At 50.1% G+C, this 19314-nt stretch overlaps 1 long non-coding RNA gene across 1 annotated transcript in view; it reads right to left on the reverse strand.

Moving 5' to 3' along the window:
* Positions 1–2640: 2640 nt before the first annotated feature.
* Positions 2641–19314, reverse strand: part of LOC137847000 (uncharacterized) — a 58975-nt gene continuing 42301 nt past the window's right edge. Inside the window, exon 2 of the long non-coding RNA XR_011090710.1 lies at positions 2641–3457. This is a non-coding gene — a long non-coding RNA (uncharacterized lncRNA). The remainder of the gene's footprint in view (positions 3458–19314) is intronic.

The following is a 19314-nucleotide window of genomic DNA, read 5'->3' on the forward strand; positions in this document are numbered from 1 at the left end:
GTTCTTCGACCCTCAGCAACCCCACAACAGAGGGGTCCTCTGAGAGACCAGGCAAGGTAGATAATTGTTTAATGCCCTCTGTCTCTAAGGCAGCTATACCAAAAGCCCACCGGAACCCTTTTGGGTCCTTGCAATATCCTCTTCTAAGATAGTCTATGCCAAGGATACATGGAGCATCCGGGCCAGTCACAATGCGGTGCTTTTCCCACTCATTCCCAGTCAGACTTACTTCAGCCTCCAATACAGTCAACTGCTGAGATCCTCCTGTCACTCCACAAATATAGATGGGCTCTGGTCCTTTATAGCTCGATGGCATTATAGTACATTGTGCACCGGTGTCTACTAAAGCCTTATACTTCTGTGCGCGTGATGTGCCAGGCCATCGAATCCACACAGTCCAATAAACTCGATTGTCCCTTTCCTCCCCCTGGCTGGAGGCAGGGCCCCCCTAATCCTGGTCAGAATCTTCTTCGTTTCTGTGTTTGAAGGATTGTCTGCTGGAAGTTGGAGCAGCAAACTTTTCGGAGAATCCTTTTTTCCTGATTGTTTTCTTTTGCAACTCACGTACCCGTGCCTCTAGGGTCGCGGTAGATTTTCCATCCCATTTCCTCATGTCCTCTCCATGGTCTCGTAAGTAAAACCACAGGGTGGCACGGGGTGAGTACCCACTATATCGTCTTCCTTGTGTGGGTGAACGCCTACCCCTGATAGCTGAGACACTGCTTTGTACAGGTGCGGAGGAGAATAATCTCTCTTCAAGTTGGTGAAACTTTTCAGAAAGTTTCTCCCAGGTGTTCTCTTTCGGTCGTTGGACACTGGTTGGTTCAGGTTGGGGGGAAGATAGATTCTCTTTAAGTTGGTGGACCTCTTCAGACAGTTTCTCCACAGCTGAGACGCAGGCCTGTAAGGAAGAGGAGAGACTTTCTTCGTACTGCCGGAGTTGTTTAGCCGCTTCATCCACTGTGGGTTCCTCATCCTCTTTCCAGGCCATTACTGCCAATGAGCTGGCATATGATGATGGTGCACTCCGTACAAACTTCCGCCACATGGGTCGTGTACACTTGACTTCATCTGGATCTTTGGATGTTTGTGTCTGGTCTGGATCCTCATAAATCACTTCCCGTACGGCTAATTCCCTCAGGTACTGGATTCCCTTCTCCATAGTGGTCCACTTGCCTGGTACACATAAAATATCTTCCTTGAAGGGATACCTTTCCCTCACAGCTGAGAGGAGACGCCTCCAGAGGCTGGTGGGTCGTGCTCCATCTGCAATTGCTTTGTCAATGCCGGCGTCTCGAGCAAGGGATCCCAACCGTCTGGCTTCCCTGCCGTCTAATTCCACACAATTGGCTCCAGAGTCCCAGCACCGGAGCAGCCAGGTGACAAGCTGCTCACCTATACAGCGACCAAAATCTTTTCGCACATCTCGTAGCTCGCGCTCGTTTAGGCTTCGGGTAGTTACTGTTGCTCTTTCGGCATCCTCATCTTCCTCCTCCTGAATCCTTGATGGCCCAGCGTCGTCATCATCTTCGTCATCTCTATACTTAGTTTTGGCAGAAGCCTTACCTGGATTGGCAGAAGACTCTCTGCGTTCTAAACGACTTGAATTTCTGTACCATATTTTCACCTTCTCTACAGGGGCAGCTTGCACTGCTACTGCTCGTTTCTCTGACTTTGTTACAGGGTCTGCCACAGGGGTTGGAATGCCCTCTGCAGGGGCAGCTTGCACTGCTACAGCTCGTTTCTCTGACCCCGTTACAGGGATTGGAATACCCTCTGCAGGGTCAACTTGCACTGCTACAGCTCGTTTCTCTGACCCCGTTACAGGGATTGGAATACCCTCTGCAGGATCAACTTGTACTGCTACAGCTCGTTTCTCTGACCCCGTTACAGGGGTTGGAATACCCTCTGCAGGGTCAACTTGCACTGCTACAGCTCGTTTCTCTGACACGGCCACAGGAGCTGGAGCGGCTGCAGGAGCTGGAGCAGTTGCAGGAACCGGAGCTGTAGCGGCTACAGGAGCTGGAGCTGGAGCTGGAGCAGTTGCAGGAGCTGGGACTGGAGCAGCAGTAGGAGCTGGAGCTGGAGCGGCTTCAGGAGCTGGAGCTGGAGCAGCTTCAGGAGCTGGAGCTGGAGCAGTTGCAGGATCTGGGACTGGAGTAGTGGCCGGAGCTGGAACTGGAGCGGCTGCAGGAACTGGGACTGGAGCGGCTGCAGGAACTGGGACTGGAGCGGCTGCAGGAACTGGGACTGGAGCGGCTGCAGGAACTGGGACTGGAGCGGCTGCAGGAACTGGGACTGGAGCGGCTGCAGGAACTGGGACTGGAGCGGCTGCAGGAGCTGGGACTGGAGTGGCTGCAGGAGCTGGGACTGGAGTGGCTGCAGGAGCTGGGACTGGAGCGGCTGCAGGAGCTGGGACTGGAGTGGCTGCAGGAGCTGGGACTGGAGTGGCTGCAGGAACCGGATCTGGAGTGGCTGCAGGAACCGGATCTGGAGCAGCTGCCGAGTCCACCGTAGGGGTCACAGTGGCCGTTGGATCTGTCACAGGGCTTGGAGTGGCCGCAGGGTCTGTCACTAAGTTGATAGCAGTATCAATGGCAGCTCGATAGGCATGAGCCAGGCCCCAGCACGTTACAATGATTTGTGTTACTTTAGAACTGCCAGAATCATGACACCTTTTTTTCAAGCATTCTGCCAGTTTTTGAGGATTTTGCCATTGTTCAGGGGTGAATTTCCAACACACTGGGGGTGCCAACTGCTCTAGATGCCTGCCCATATCCACCCATACTCCCTGCCACCCACAACTATCCTGCCTCCGGGCAGATCTCCGGATGAGCTTCATAAGTAGTTGTTTAACTATAAGCAGAATCTGAAGTGCATTCATGAGGCAGAACAACAAGACTATGGTATTCTGAGTATTCCAGAAATATTCAATATCTTGGAGAGCTATTGTGACAAGCTCAGGGGATAAGAGGGTGGTGAAGGAGGAAGGCAGAGTGACCCAGGAGGATACAGGGGTGGTGAAGGAGAAAGGGAGAGTAAGCAAGTAAGGAAAAATATCTTCCCCTTTCCCCTCCACAGATTGACTCCATAATGGAAAAAAACAATAGGTATAATTGCTAATAGTTTCCAAGATACAGTTTCCAAAGTACAGAGTCGACGATGTTACTGAATACAAATAACAAGTTAGAGTCATGATCACATATTTCATCGTCTCATAAGCCATTGCTACAACACACAGCACCATAATGATCTGAAACCAGGGCCCGGAGAGAATAAACAACACGACAGAGAGCAAATACGGAAAATAATGTACTATAATACTCAATTTGGAAAACAGGCGCAGCAGAGTTGAGATTAAAGCAATCAGCATTATGACAAGTGACTATTAAGCAGGTCTAATCCTTACACCAATTTTAGTTTAACACACTCTGATCAGATCTGCCGTTATCTCAACCTTTCGGGCCCCACGTTGGGCGCCAAAAAGACTGTCGTGGTTTAACCCGGCCGGCAGCTAAACACCACGCAGCCGTTCGCTCACCCTCCCCCCTCCCTCTCTGGGACGGGGGAGAGAAATGGAAAGTGAAGCCCGTGAGTTGAGATAAAGACAGTTTAATAAGACAGGAAAATAATAATAACAAAATAATAATAAAATAATAACAATAATAATACAATGGTGATAATAGGAAAGTAATAATAGTATGTACAAACAAGTGATGCACAATGCAATTGCTCACCACTCGCTGACCGATGCCCAGCCTAACCCCGAGCAGTCCGGCCCCCTCCCCCCGGCTAGCCACCCCTATATATTGTTTAGCATGACGTCAGATGGTATGGAATACCCCTTTGGCTAGTTTGGGTCACCTGTCCTGGGTCTGTCCCCTCCCAGCTCTTACTGCATCCCCAGCCTGCCCGCTGGCAGGACAGAGCAAAAGGCTGAGATGTCCTTGGCTTAGTATAAGCACTGCTCTGCAACAATTAAAGCATCGGGGTGTTATCAGCACTCTTCTCATCCCAAGCCAAAACACAGCATTCCACCAGCTACTAGGAAGAAAATTAATTCTGTGCTAACTGAAACCAGGACACATGACAACACCTGTAAAAGACCTGCAACTCTATGGGGCCTACCAGGTACTTAGAAAGAGGCGATCTGACAAACTGTGTGCAGAGCAGATGCATTTGCTGTCCTGTCATGGAGACCAGTAGATGTAAGCCTAAAGGCACATATCCCAGCCAGGAGTCAAGGGTTGAGCTGTCGGCTACTTCAGAAAGAGCTCAACTCACAGCCACTTGACAGCCATTAGCTTCCTACTGGGCTGACAACTTCTGAGGCACCTCTGCCATCATAATACCAGACCTACAAAACACCCCCTTTTGGGGCCAGGACCTGCCCAGGTGGAAGTGATCTGGTTGTGATCCTCCAAGCTCATGGCACACCTGCTGGGCTCCCAGCCTCTCTGACACACAGGAGCCAGTTCCGTGCCAGTTCTGGGAGGTGCTAGGGCAGGAAAGACCTTTCAGGCAATGTTCCAGCCCCGTGCCTGTTGGTGGTCTCTCAGCTCCTTGTGTACAGTGAAGATCACGCTCAATTCCATAAGCCTGAAGCTGGCCTAGAAGACACTCAGGGGAAGCACCCTCCAAGCTCCAGCCCCAACACCAGGCCCAGCCCCAGCTGGCGGTGCTGCTCTGCAGAGTGAGGCGGCTGTGGTGCCTGGGGCACGGGGGCACTCTGCAGGGCCGTGCTGGGCAGGCGGGGAGGCACACCCAGCTCATGGAGTCACTGCCATTGCCCCAGGGCTGCAAGGAATCACTCTCCAGGCTCCTTTGCTGGGGCTGCTGCGTGCCCTGTGACTGCTGAGCTCTCCTCTGCCTGCTCACACCAGATCAAGCACTTGAGCTCTGCTCAGTCCACCTTGGAGGAGATCCCCCCTTAGGAGGGAAGTGCTGCAGTGGAAGCCAGCTGTGCCACTGCCATGCCCACTACCTGTCCCTGCCTGCATTCCCAGCACAGCCCCACAGCAGCACTGGCACCAAGTGAGAGGAGCAGCCGGGCCTGACCCCACCAGCAGGGCTCAGCAGGACAGGGCGGCAGTGGCAAGAGAGCAGCTCTGCATGTCCTCTGGCATGTCCTCTGTCCACTGGTGCTCCCTGGCCGTGCTGCTGGGATGGGACTCTTTTCCTCTGCACCCCTGCACACGGGCACTGCCCCTGCAGAGACAGGTTTGGCCTCAGAGGAAGGCTTCTCCCTGTAGATGTCACAGACTGATTTTTTAAAGTGTGATTTGTGCTTTGGACTGTGGTTGTCAAGCATCTTGTGCTTTATCCTGGCAGACAGCTCAGAACCACATAGCTCATCCTCACCTCCGAAATGCTCATGTGTTGAGATAAAGATGGTTTGATAGCAAAGGAAAGGAAGAGATGTTGCTGCTGCTGCTGCTGCTGCTGCTGATAATGTAGTTTAATAAATCAAGTGATGCACAGTGCAATTGCTCACCACACACTGACCGTTACCCAGCCCGTCCCCAAGCAGGGGTCCCCCTGAACCTGGGCAGCCTGCCTCAGGATCTCCTGTGTAGGTCCTTTGACCTTACTTTGTTTTACGTCAAAATCAGTGGTGGTGGGACTCCATTCAGTCCACAGACGTCCACCATTATCTTCCACTCCCCATTAGAATTTTGCACTGTCCATATGGGTCTATTAAAGGGTGAGAGAGCCTTGCTGATCACTCCTTGGCTCTCCAGTCAATGAACCAGCTCATGCATGGGAATCAGGGAGTCTCTGTTAGTGCAATACTGCCTCAGGTGCACAGTTGTGGTAGTGATTGACACATGCTGCTCATTGGCCATCAGCACCTCCAGAGCAGAAGGGCCCTGTGAGAGAGTGGGCAAGGTAGACAACTGTTTAAAGGTAAGCCTTTGGATCTTTGAAGTACCCTTTCCTGAAGGAGTCTATACTAAGGATGCACAGAGCTTCTGGGCCAGTCCCAATGGGTTGCTTTTGCCACTCTTTCCCATTAGACTCACCTCAGCCTCCAATACAGTTTACTAGGATTCTCCCACCATTCCAGAAATACAATTGGGTTCTGGCCCTTTTAGCTCGATGGCATTACACTACACTGTGCACTGGTGTCCTTTAAAACCTAGCACCTGCTGTGGGTCTGATGTGCCAAGCGAGTAATCCTCAAAGTCCAATACACCCAGTTGCCTCCTTCCTCCCCCCAGTTGGAGGTAGAACCCCTCTAGTCCTGCTCATAGTATTCATGACTCTGTTTGGAGGAGTGCCTGCTAGAAACAGGAGCAGCAATTTTCTCAGAAGAACCACTTTTTGTGAATGTTTTTCCTTGTGCTTCATGTATCCATGCCTCTAGGATGGAGGTAGATTTTCCATCCCATTTACTCATGGCTTCTCTGTCGTCACACAGTTAAAACCACAGGTTTCTGCGTGGTATGTACCCACTATATCACCTTTCTTGAGTAGAGGGAAGTCTCACTTACACCTGAGAGCTGAGGTATTGGTTCGTACAGGTGGGGAGGAAGCTGTATTCTCTTGTAGTTCTTGGACCTACTCAGACAGTTTCTCCATAGACAAGACACAGGTTCATAGGGAAGAAGAGAGAGTTTCTTTGTAATGCCATAGCTGGCTAGCCGATTCATCCACCATGGGTTCCTCTTGGTCTTTCCTGGTCATTACTGCCAACGAATTGACATATGATTATGGTGTGCTCTGTACAAACTTCTGTCACATGGGTCATGTGCAGTTGACTTCATCGGGATCTTTGGACAGCTGTTAGTTTTCTAGGTTTCTACAAATCGCCTTCAGCATGGGTAATTCCCTCAGGTACAGGATACCCCTTTGCATGGTGGTCCACTTGCCTGGTTGACATAGAAGATCTTCCTTCAAGGGATACCTTTCTTTCAGGCCTGAGAGGATTAAGTTCCTTGTGCCCTTTTCCACTGGCTTTCTCAATCACCCCTCACCTACAGGAGAATCCCAGCTGCTTGGCTTCCCTGCCCTCTAAATCCAGACTGTTAGCCCCCTTCTCTCAGCACTGGAGCATCCAGCTGACAATGTGCTCACCGAGATGATGGCTAAAATATTTTCCCATGTCTCGTAGCTTACACTGGGATAGGGATCACATGGTTTCTGATGCTTATATGACCTCTTCTTCTTGGTCATCCTGCCTCCATGATGGCCCAACTTAGGAGAAACATGCCTCTTCTATTTCCTCCTCCTTTCTTGTCTGGGTGCCTGGGTTTCTTTCCTTTCTAAAGAAAAAATGACTTTTACACCCATTGTTTTCTCTTGCATAAAGAAGCAACCGATACAGGCACAGGCCGGCTCTCTGGCCCAGCCATGGGGCCCATTGCAGGTGCTGGAGTGGCTGCAGGGCCCATCACTGGAGTTGTTCTGGCTGCAGGGCCTTCTGGATGAGTTGGAGTGGCTGCAGTGCCTATCGCAGGTTTGGGAGTAGCTATAGGGCCTGTCACGAGTGTCAATTTAACTTTGGGCGCACCTCAGGAGCTGGAGTGCCTGCAGGGCCTGTTGCAGGGTTTGGAGTGGCTTTGGACAGGCTATATGTCTGTCCTGGAGGAGAAGGGGGAGGTGCAGGAGAAAGGGAAAAGGAAGAAGTGGTGAAAAGCATCCCCCACTGTCCATCCCAGTTCCACCCACCCTGCATAGGTTTACTCCCCAAGGAGAAAAGGCAAAGAGTTTAAAAGAGTGTAATTCTAAACAATTTCTAAGAGATGAAGAGATGGTTCCTGAGGTATGGAGGCAGCAATTATTTTATCCTGTCATAAGTCAGCGTTATCCAATACAGCAAAACAGTAACCTTAAACCAGCCCCCAGAACTGATAAAGAGCACGCCATGGATGACAATTAGTAATGTGCTGTACAACACAATTCTGAAAACAAGCACCACAGACCCCAGATCAAAAATATCAACATTGTGATCAGCGACTGTTAAACTGATCTGATGCTTATAACAATTTACTTTTAAAACACTATGGTCAGCTCTGTCATCTCAACCTTCGTGCTCCACGCTAGGCACCAAAAAGCCTTCCTGTGGTTTGATCCAGCAGGCAGCTAAGAACTGTACAGATATTCATCCAATGGGCTGCAGGAGGGAAGAGGGAGAAAAAAAAAGTAAAAGTTTATGAGTTGATATAAAAGCAGATTAATAGGACACAAAGGAAATAATAATAACAACAACAATAAATTGTTATTATTATATATTATTATTATTATTTATTTATTTATTTATTTATTTATTTCATAGAATCAGAGAATATCCTGAGTTGGAAGGGACCCTTAAGGATCATCAAGTCCAACTCTTGACACCGCACAGGTCTACCCAAAAGTTCAGACCATGTGACTAAGTGCACAGTCCAATCTCTTCTTAAATTCAGTCAGGCTCGGTGCAGTGACCACTTCCCCGGGGAGCCTGTTCCAGTGTGCAACCACTCTCTCTGTGAAGAACCCCCTCCTGATGTCAAGCCTAAACTTCCCCTGCCTCAGCTTAACCCCGTTCCCGCGGGTCCTGTCGCTGGTGTTAATGGAGAAAAGGTCTCCTGCCTCTCGACACCCCCTTACGAGGAAGTTGTAGACTGCGATGAGGTCTCCCCTCAGCCTCCTCTTCTCCAGGCTGAACAGGCCCAGTGCCCTCAGCCGTTCCTCGTACGTCTTCCCCTCCAGGCCTTTCACCATCTTCGTAGCCCTCCTCTGGACACTATTTATTTATTTATTTATTATAGACGCAGATATAATTATTATTATGGCCTGGCACATCAGACCCACAAAATGTATCAGGCTCTACTAGACACCAGTGCACAGTGTACCCTAATGCCATCAAGCTAGAAAGAGATAGAACCCACCTGTATTTCTGGAGTGACAGGGGGATCCCAGAAGTTAACTGTACTGGAGGCTGAAGTGAGTATAACTGGGAAGGAATGGCAAAAGCATCCCACTGGAACTTGCTCGGAGGCTATGTGCATCCTTGGCATAGACTGCTTCAGCAGAGAGAATTCAGAGTTCCAAGAGGGCACCACCGGTGGGGCTTTGGTAGAGCTGCCTTGGAGACAAAGGACATGAAACAGTTGTCTACCTTGCTTGGCCTTCCACAGACTTCTTCTGCTGTGGGTTTGCTAAGGGTTGAAGAACAGCAGGTGCCAATGGCTACCATGGTGGCGCACCTGAGGCAGCGTTGTGCTAACCAAGACTCCCTGATTGCCATCCATGAGCTGGGTCATCGACTGGAGAGCCAAGGTGTAGATGTAGAGCTTGGGAGCGTGGTTTAGTGATGGACTTGTCAGCACTAAGGTAAAGTTGCCTGACCTGGGTTACACTTCCTTGAGTAGTGTAAGGCATAATGCAATTCTTTTTGCCTTCTGCATCTAAAGCACAGGAAGCAGTAGGACTTTGCCCTGCTTTATTGACTGGGCAGCTCTTTTCACATTACTCAGTTTAGGTTTGTGTGGCTGGAGGGGGACAATTTCCCAAAAGAGGCCAAGCTCATGGGTACAGCTACAGCCACAGGAAGATTTTTTTTTCACTTTTTACCTTGAGTTTTCCACAGAAGACCCAAGAGACACTCTGGATGTCCACTTGTCTACTAAGATTCATTTAGAATTTCTCAGGATCCAACTGTCATTTCAAATTTATTTTATCTTATATATCTTATCTTATCTTATCTTATCTTATCTTATCTTATCTTATCTTATCTTATCTTATCTTATCTTATCTTATCTTATCTTATTTTTTATTTGTTCCCTTATTATCTTAAAAATGTTTCCATATGATGAACTGTGCTACAGTTACAGGGACAAAGACCACTGCTGGCAGTGGAGCTGTCAGACCTCCAAACTCTGTTTTTCTTCCCAATGAAGTTCTCCAAAGAAGTCCCCCTGGATCAATAGCAATAGGAGAATGATGCTCAAAACTGAAATGCAGCAAAATTCAGCCTTTAAAACAAAAAAAAAGATTTGTATTAGCTGTTTTTTTTTTGAAATCTTCTTTCTTAACTACTTCATGCAAGCTCTGCCATTAGCTGTACAAGTCTTGAAGTCATGAAGAAAACTATGGAAGAGATGTCAGGAGTTTCTGCATTTTAATGAGTACCATGGTGTATTTTGGTCTGATGCTATGATGCTCAGGTACTGAGAGGAGAATAATGCAACTGCTAGAGAAAGTGAAGTCGGGAGGAAAAGTTGAAGTGACTTGGAGTATTAATGGGCCCACTGAGGGCTGTTACTAATGAAGCCTCCCCAGGGCCTTGTTAGGGCAGATAATTGGAGGCCATGGTTACAGACAGTCAAAGGCACTGTGCTGAAAAAAGTCTTGTATTCTTCTGACGAAGCAGAAGAGCCAAGGCCTCATCCCTGGAAGTGGGAGGGGAGATCCTGCACCCCCACCTCTGTGTCAGGGCTCTTCCTGGTGTCTGTGGGATGTTGTGGGCAGTGTAATGCCGTGAGAACAGTGGTATGACACCTCTGAGGTGCTGTACAACACTGAAATGAATCAATGAAGCCCCATCACAATGAGTATAACATATCTCCTCCTAAGCTGTAGCCAAAGGGGCAGCTATGGCTGTTGTCTCTCTTACTCAGGCCTATGAGGACACAGCTTCTCATTAAAGCACCAGGGCCTCATTGCCTCCTTGCCGCCACCCATGAACCAGGCAGGGCTCGTACCATTCTCCTGCACTTGGCCATGCACACCCCCACCTCCTACTGACCAGGAAGCGTCCTGTGGAAGGTGTGAAGGGCAAGGATCTCCATTCCCAGAGGACAATGGTCAAGGCCTGGCCCTTGTGCTTGCTGACACACATCCAGTTTGTCTACACCTCAGGGTCATCTTCACATTGCCTTTGTCTCCTTGTCCTCACTGCTTCCAGTGTTCTGCTCTAACGAGCTCCAAGGGAGGCTGTGTCAGTGCTGGCCCTCAGGGGGACACTGCAGGAAACTTGCCTCTGACTTGCACTTCTGGAGAGATGTCTTCAATTGTCTCAGAGTGCCTGAGGTTCGTGGGCTCATCAGCAAAGCCCCCAGAGGAGTGATTGCAGTGCCTTGGGCTGGTGCTGTGCTGCTGAGCTGGGCTGGGCTCATAGGACAGAGAGAGCTCGTGGCAAGAGGGCCGTGGTGCAGAGAGACAGCTGTGCCCAAGAGCAGCTCCTCTGCACAGTGCAGCAGGGCTGGGGGCACTGCCTGCAGAGATAGAGTGCTTAAAGGCAGGCAGAAGTGGCAGGATGCACAGAGCTCACTGGGGGAGAACACTTCCCAGCCCTGAACCCGGTAAGTCTCTGGCTGGAGGGCAATGCAGCTTTTGGTCCTGGAGGAAGGAGAAGCCGGGGGTGCAGGCAGGGCTGCCCAGGGCTGTGGTGCAGAGCAGGGTCCCTGCACTCAGCCTGCCCGGGGAGCCCAGGGGCTTGGGCAGGGAAGGGCAGGGCAGGGGCTGCCTGCAAAGAGAAGGCACTTTCTGCACTCTCTGCCTGCCTCTTCCTGCTCTGACTGTGGGGCAGGCTCGATGTTATTGGGGTAGTTGGATTTGCACTGGTGACTGAGCTTCCTATTGCATTGACACAAACAGGTTAGCGATGAACGTGAGAATATCCCTTCTATTCTCTTTGCTTACAGATTGCACCAGGGCTTTTCTGAGTGGTTCTTTAGGACCTGCAGACAAGGGGATGTGTTTTTTCAGCACAGCCTCTGTGTGCATCCATCCCCAAGGTGAGTGATGCAAGCAGCCAGCAGCTGGGCACCAGGGAATGGACAGAGCAGCCCTCCTAAATGTGACCTCTGGCTGAGCTTTGCCCCCACAGCAATGACATTTGCCAGTGCAGTGGAGCATAAGTGGCACACTGGAGGCTGATGGGCAGAGGTGGCTGCTGTGTACAGGACACTCGGCAAACACAAAGCAGGTTTCCAGACAGGGAGATAGACAAAGGTCCTCTAGGAAACAGGGAATGTAAGGCTTTCACTGGGAATTAATTGAATTTTAGACAGAGACTTTACTCATAAGACTCTGTGTATGTATATTTGTTTCTCATTTTGCAGTCTCCATGTCCAAAGTAAATGCCCAACATCAGCTCAGTGAGCGAGTTCCTCCTGCTGGCATTCGCAGACACGCGCGAGCTGCAGCACCTGCACTTCGCGCTCTTCCTGGGTATCTACCTGGCTGCCCTCCTGGGCAACGGCCTCATCCTCAGCGCCATAGCCTGCCACCACCGCCTCCACACCCCCATGTACTTCTTCCTCCTCAACCTCGCCCTCCTCGACGTGGGCTGCATCTCCACCACTCTGCCCAAAGCCATGGCCAATGCCCTCTGGGACACCAGGGTTATCTCCTATCAAGGGTGTGCTGCACAGGTCTTCTTTTTCTTCTTCTTGGTTGGAGCAGAGTATTTCCTTCTCACCGTCATGGCCTACGACCGCTACGTTGCCATCTGCAAGCCCCTGCACTACGGGAGCCTCCTAGGCAGCAGAGCTTGTGCCCAGATGGCAGCAGCTGCCTGGGGCAGTGGCTTTCTCAATGCCGTCCTGCACACGGCCACTACGTTTTCTCTACCCCTTTGCCATGGCAATGCTGTGAACCAGTTCTTCTGTGAAGTCCCCCAGATCCTCAAGCTTTCCTGCTCAGATGCCTATCAAAGGGAATTTGGTGCACTTGTACTAAGTATTTCTGTATTATTTAGTTGTTCTATTTTCATTGTTATTTCTTATATTCAGATCCTCAGGGCAGTGCTGAGGATGCCCTCTGAGCAGGGACGACACAAAGCCTTTTCCACGTGCCTCCCTCACCTGGCCGTGGTCTCCCTGATGGTCAGCACTGCCATGTTTGCCTATCTGAAGCCCCCTTACTTCACTTCCCCATCCCTGGACATGGAGGTGTCATTTCTGTACTCGGTGGTGCCTCCAGCAGTGAACCCCCTCATCTACAGCATGAGGAACCAGGAACTAAGGGATTCAGTGAGGACTCTACTTGTATAGACACATCTTCAGCATATTCACCTATATTAGTATGGCTATAATTAGAAATTCCATCTTTTCCCTGAAAAAGATTGCTTCTGTTATTAAATGCCTGTAATATTATTTTATCTAACTAATTTGATTTTGATTACATAATGTTATTCTTAGTCTCATAGCTGTCAATTATTTTCCTATAGAAACTGGCTTCCTGTGTACATACAGCTACTGAAGTTACCTTGCGAATTTCATAGGTCTCAGCTTCTGTTTCTTCCCTTCTCTGGAGCTGGGGGAGCACCTCCAGCACACAGGAGGGGCTCAGCGCCAAGAGCCCAGCTGCCACATGCAGGAGCAGCCCCGGTGTCCCTTGGGGCTGCCCCTCCCTGCCCGCTGGGTTCTGCCTCTCTGCTGCCTTCGGGTCGGGGCTGCTGCTTCCCTGGAGCCATGGCCAAGGCCAGCAGCAGGATGTGGCCTTTTCACTGCTGCTTTCTTTTTGCTTATACACTGTGGTTTTTGTATCTGTGTAAGCCCTGATATCTTGTGTACCTTGGTGACAGTCCTGTTCTCTCTGCAGTGGCATCCCTGTGGCTGCAGGCAGCAGCAGGCACTGTGCAGCCCTGGGTCACAGCTGTCTCCCTGCTAGCACCACAGTAACAAGAGGGGCTGCTGAGGGCAAACCCAGAAGCCTGGACACCTCTTCCAAATGTGCTATCAGGAACACAGCCAAGGGTTTGCTCCCTGCTCTTCTGTATTCTGGGGGTTCGTCATAGAGTGAAGGACACAGGCCCAGGGTGATTGCTGAGGAACCAAGGGCAGCACTAAGAGCTTCCATTATGGCAGCACTTGCCAAAGGAGATGACAACTGATCTCAAACTCATCTGCATGGGACTGCACACCCTGCAGTGGGGAAGGCGACAGATTCCAGCCTGGAGAGGAATCTGGAGCTTCCAGGAGATGTCAGGGGATCTGCAGGGACAATGTGCTCAGTGGGTAGTGATTAGAACCTCGTAAAATGTGTGACCATGCAAAGAAGGATCTGGTAAAGGAAAAGGGGAATCTGAGGAGTCCATGGGCTAAAGGAGGGCTCTGCAATGCCAGCAGAAGTGGTGAAGAGCCAGCAGGTGAAGGCCCGTAAGACTGCAGAGTAATTGAGGATAGGCATTTTGAAGTGCTGTGGGCGAGGTCTGGTGCAGCACTCGCCTGCCCTTTGTGCCCTGAGAGACACCCCATGCTCCTGCCCAGCACTGCCCTGTGCTGCTGAGCCATCAGGGCAGATGGAAAAGGGCTCAGCAGCAGAGACCCCCATGGAGTTGGGTCTGCTGCCCACCCTGAGCAGCACGGGCAGGGCGAAGACCCGCGGGGGTCCCAGGGCACCACAGCCCCTGGCTCTCACAGCAGCACCGCCAGCTTGGGGCCCTGCAGGGGGCACTGGGAGGGAAGCAGCAATGGCCGTCCAGACCAGCATGGACACATTGCCTTGGGCCCTCTCTGGGAGCAGGGATGGCCCTGGGGAAGAGCAGAACTGCGTTGCTGGGCCTGCACTGATGGGGAAAGGGGAAAGGGAAAGCTCTTTGTGCAGGCCCCTGCTCGGGGCAGGCTGCTCTGTGGCTGGGCCAGGCCTCTTGTGCTGGCCTGGGGAGCGGGGCTGGCCCTGCGGAGCACAGGCACTGTGTGCTGGGGATCTGCCAGGCAAGAGAGCAGGGCTCCTGAAGCTTCACAGACTTCCATCTCCTGGCACCATAGCCAGCCTCCTCCTTGCTCACCCCAGACAGCAACTTTCATGGGCTGCCTGCTTCCTCCTCCTCTAGAGGGAAGAGGGGAGGGAACAGTATAAGTAAGTGAAACTCACAAATTGAGAGAAAGACACATAAGGATAGGAAAGGAAAAGAAAAAAGAGAGAAACAAAAATCAAAAGCCAAACATGACGATCATTTTGTAACTCATCAGTTCCCACTAGCAGACCATTGTGCATGCAGTCTCTGAGAGAGTGCCACCTTGCCTTGGAAAGATGATGTATTGCTGAGCACTATGTTATGTGCCATGGAACATCCATTTGGTCAGGCTGGGTCAGCTGTCACAGTGGGTTCCCTTCCTAGACTTTTCCCCACCCTCAACCACCTTGCTGGTCGGGCAGAGTGAGAAGCAGAGAAGGCCTTGATGTTGTGCAAGCAATGCTCAGGAACACGGACCAGAGCCATGGGTGACCAACACTGCTCTAGACACATCAAAAACACAGAACCACAGGAGATGATCTGCACAGAGTAAGGCCATCCCAGCCACAACCAGTGCAGGGCCCTGTGCTGGACTAGAAGGCTCCCTCTGAGCTATGGAAGGAGCCAAGGAGGTGCTAATAAGCACCAGGAAAACTGAGGAAGCCCAAAGGCCCTTCTGAAGGGTCACAGAGAGGCAGTGCTGAGCAGTGGGGAGGGCCAGGAGAAAGACTTGTGTTTAGGCTGTGAGAAACAGAGACACTCAGAGCTTTAGCAGCTGTCTGTGGATGGAGTAGGAGGACGAGGTCACTCCTGGGACTGGGGCAGGGCTGAAGGTCCCTGCGTGAAGCTGGGCTGACGGAGAAGTGTCCACCCTGCATGTGTTCCTCAGCCTGGGAGCAGGGGCCTGCCCGCGGTGCGCGATGGCTGTGCTGTGCTCAGCCATGCCCCGGGAGATGACCTTGCTCTCTTCCTTCCCACCACTCCCCACATGGGACAGGCCTTCAGGAAACACCCCTGAGCCTGGAGATGCACCAACCTGCTGCAGTGAGGTGCCACTACTGCAGGGTGAGAGGGGAGGCTTGGAGAGACACATGGGGCCTGCAGACAAGAGTGGTTTGGCCTGGGGAAGTGAGGGCCTGGGAAAAGTTACCCTGGAGCCATAGGAGCCATTCTGGAAAGAAAACTTGTTGGCAGGAACCGCACTTTTGGGATGGTGACGAGCTGCTGGGCACATAGTGCAGGGTGCTCTGATGGACTTTTGTGTCCTTTACCATTGTGTCTTAAGTGACGCTTTTCTCAGGAATAGAGTAGCCAACAGAGCACTGACAGTCTAAGATCATGCAAGGCATCATACACATGCCCCTAAAAAGATAACTGATATGGGGAAATCAGGAGAAGCCTGGCCAGGAGAAATGTGAAATTGAGAGGAGGGAATAGGGGCTTGGACAGCAGAAATTAAGGATTTTGTAGAAGTAAGAGGGTTCAGGTTATGCTGATGCTGCTGTAACTGTGACTTTAAATAGTCATACAAGGGTATTCCCTGGCTTCAACCTGTAAACTAAATTCCTAAACCTACATGCTACTCAGCACCCTGACAGGAATCCACTACTCTAATGACTGACCTCAAAGTATCCCTTGAAGACAAAACTCAGCCCATAGCTGAGTCCCTCAGCTCTTACTCTCTTAATCACTCTGATCTCAGCCCTTAATACTAGCACTAAAATGGCCTATTTAACACTAGACAACTGCTTAAGAGACCTAAAAAAAACCCTAACTCCAAATGAATGTGAGGGGCCACGGATCTGATCAGCTTGTGGGCCACAAAGAGGGGATGGGTGGAAATGCTCTGAGGAGTTCAGCTCTGCCTCAGGATCTCCTGCCCCAGCATGAGGAATGTGACTGTGGCAGTGACTGTGAGGTCACTTCTGTCTCTGCACTTGATAGGGCCCATTAATACTCCAAGTCACTTCAGCTTTTCCTTTTGAGTTAGCTTTTTCACTCAGTTGCATCATTCTCCTCTCAGTACCCAAGTTTCATTGACTCAGCACCAAAATACACCATGGAACTCATCAAAACACAGAAACTCTTAATGAGCCACATCTCTCCCACCACTTTCTTCAAGTATTCAAGATTTATTCAGCTAATTGGAGAGCTTTCATGTTGTAGTTAAGGGGGAAGATTTCAAAGAGCATCTAATAAAAATCTTTCCTCATTTCAAAGGCTGTTTCAGTTTAGAGCATCATTCTCCTGGTTATATTGGTCTAGGCTTTCTCCTTTGAAGCCCTGCTTAGGTGGGAAGAACAGGGGTTTTCCTATTTCAAAACAAACATCAGAAATCATGCTGCAATTTTCAAAAAAAACAAAGCTCAAGTTCCTTATTTTGTTGCCTCCAGTGATGTTTACCTTCCCAAAAGGATGACTGTACATGATGTATTTTACAGTGATTAATAGGAAATTTCAGATAGTTGTGTTAATAATAATCCATATCGTATAAATTCAATGATAAATGTTGAGGGTCTTACTAAGGAAGCCATTAGACAGACTGCTGAGAGATGGGTGAGCTTGAACTCACTGAAACTCAAAGCAGCAACTGGGTTGGTGAAAGCGGTCTGAATCATTAAAGAGTAAGGGGAGGGCAAACCAGGAGAACCATGGGAAGTGCATGGGTCCAGACAGGCAGGTGGAAAAGGGGACATTCAGCTGTCTGACCATAAGCCACCAGGGAAAACCTCCAGTGGTTCCACATTTGCTGCACTTTCTTCTCATGCATGCTGTCAGTGTGTCTGTAGTCGTCTCCTGAATGTTATGGGGCTGTGCAGGTCAAAATTGGACAGGCCAAAGCCCAACATAAGCTCAATCCATCTATTACTGTCAAAGACAATAAAAAAAAATATATAAAAATAAAAATAAAAATACTTTTAATGAAGGAAGATTAGGGAGAATCATAATCCTTTATTGGATTTTGGGGGGAAAACCCGGTGACAAGGGATGAGGTAAAGGCTGAGACACTTAATGCGTGCTTTGCCTCTGTTATTAGCATCAAAATCAGTTGTTCCCCTGGACATTTCTTCCTCCTCATGGCCAGTGCCATCCTTCCAATGCACACTTTGTGTCAGTTTTTTCTCTCCTGCTCTTTCCTACTACCAAAGATGCTCCATCAGGGTGGAAACCACTCCTGAAGTAGGCATCCCAACCCAGCAGGCTCCTTGTGGCCTGTCAGCCAACCAGACACAGAGGCAGAGGGGATCCCACAGTCAGCATGCCAAGCACGGGCCTTCTGCTGGCCTAGCAGGGCCACTGCCAGATGTCAACCTAAAAGTCCAGATCCCAGATCTATGTCAAGGGTGACCTGACACCTCCAGACACAAGTGACCTCCCAGTCCCTTTCCGTGACACGTTCCTGCTGCTGCCCTATCAAGTGCAGAGACAGAAGTGACCTCACAGTCCCTGCCACAGTCACATTCCTCCTGCTGCGGCAGGAGATCCTGAAGCAGATCTCGCATCTCCCAAGTCCCTTAGGGACTAGGACTCACTTTTCTGGGTTAGAGAGTAAAGACAGTTTTTTGGGGAATGTTTGGTGTTCTTCTGTGATTAGGGTAATGGCAAGCTCTGTAGTGTAGCATTTTATTGAGGTCTGCCAAGAAATCGAGGGATAAATAGAGCATTATAATACTAGTGTCCAGGGAAGGCATTTGTGTGAGAAAGCCTCAGCTTGGCAAGGGATACAAGGAATAATAGGAAGGGATTCTACAGATACACTGCTCAGAAAAGAAAGGCCAAGGAGAGTGTACCCCCTCTGATAGATGAGAAGGGTGAACTGGTAATGACAGATGTGGAGAAGGCTGAGGGACTCAACAACATCTTTGCTTCAGTCTTCCCTGCCAGTCAGGCTTCCCAAGTCTTTCACTTCCCTGAACTCATAGATGGAGGCTGGGGGGCAAAGTCCCACCCACTCTAAATGAAGAGCAGGCTTGAGACCACCTGATGGAACTCAACAAGTACAAGTCTATGGGGCATGACAACTTGCATCCCAGGGTCCTGAGGGAACTGGCTGATGTAGTTGCCAAGCCTCTCTCCATCATATCTGAAGAGTCCTGGCAGTCAGGTGAAGTCACTGGTGACCTGAAAAAGGAAACATCACTCCCATTTTTAAAAAGGGTAGAAATGAGAACCCATGGAACTACTGAATGGTGAGCCTCACCTCTGTGCCTCAAAAGATCATGGAAAAGATCCTCCTGGAATCGATGTCAAGGCACATGCAAGACAAAGAGGTGATCTCAGACAGCCAGCATGGCTTCACCAAAGGATAAATCTTGCCTGACCAATCTGGTGGCTTTCTACAATGGAGTGACCACATCAGACAACAAGGGAAGACCAGCCTATGTCATCTACTTGGACTTCTGTAAGACCATTGTCATGGTCCCACATGACATCCTGGTCTCCAAATTAGAGAGATACGCATTTGTTGGGTACACCATTCAGTGGGTAAGGAGTCAGCTTGAAGGTCACACCCAGAGAGTGGTGCTCAATGGCTCTGTGTCCAAGTGGAGGCTGGTGATAAGTGTTGTACCTCAGGGGTCTGTCCTGGGACCCGTATGGTTTAATATATTTATTATTGACAAAGACAGTGGGTTCGAGTGCAC

Source organism: Anas acuta, chromosome W (assembly GCF_963932015.1).
Source record: "Anas acuta chromosome W, bAnaAcu1.1, whole genome shotgun sequence".
Taxonomy (NCBI): Eukaryota; Metazoa; Chordata; class Aves; order Anseriformes; family Anatidae; genus Anas; species Anas acuta.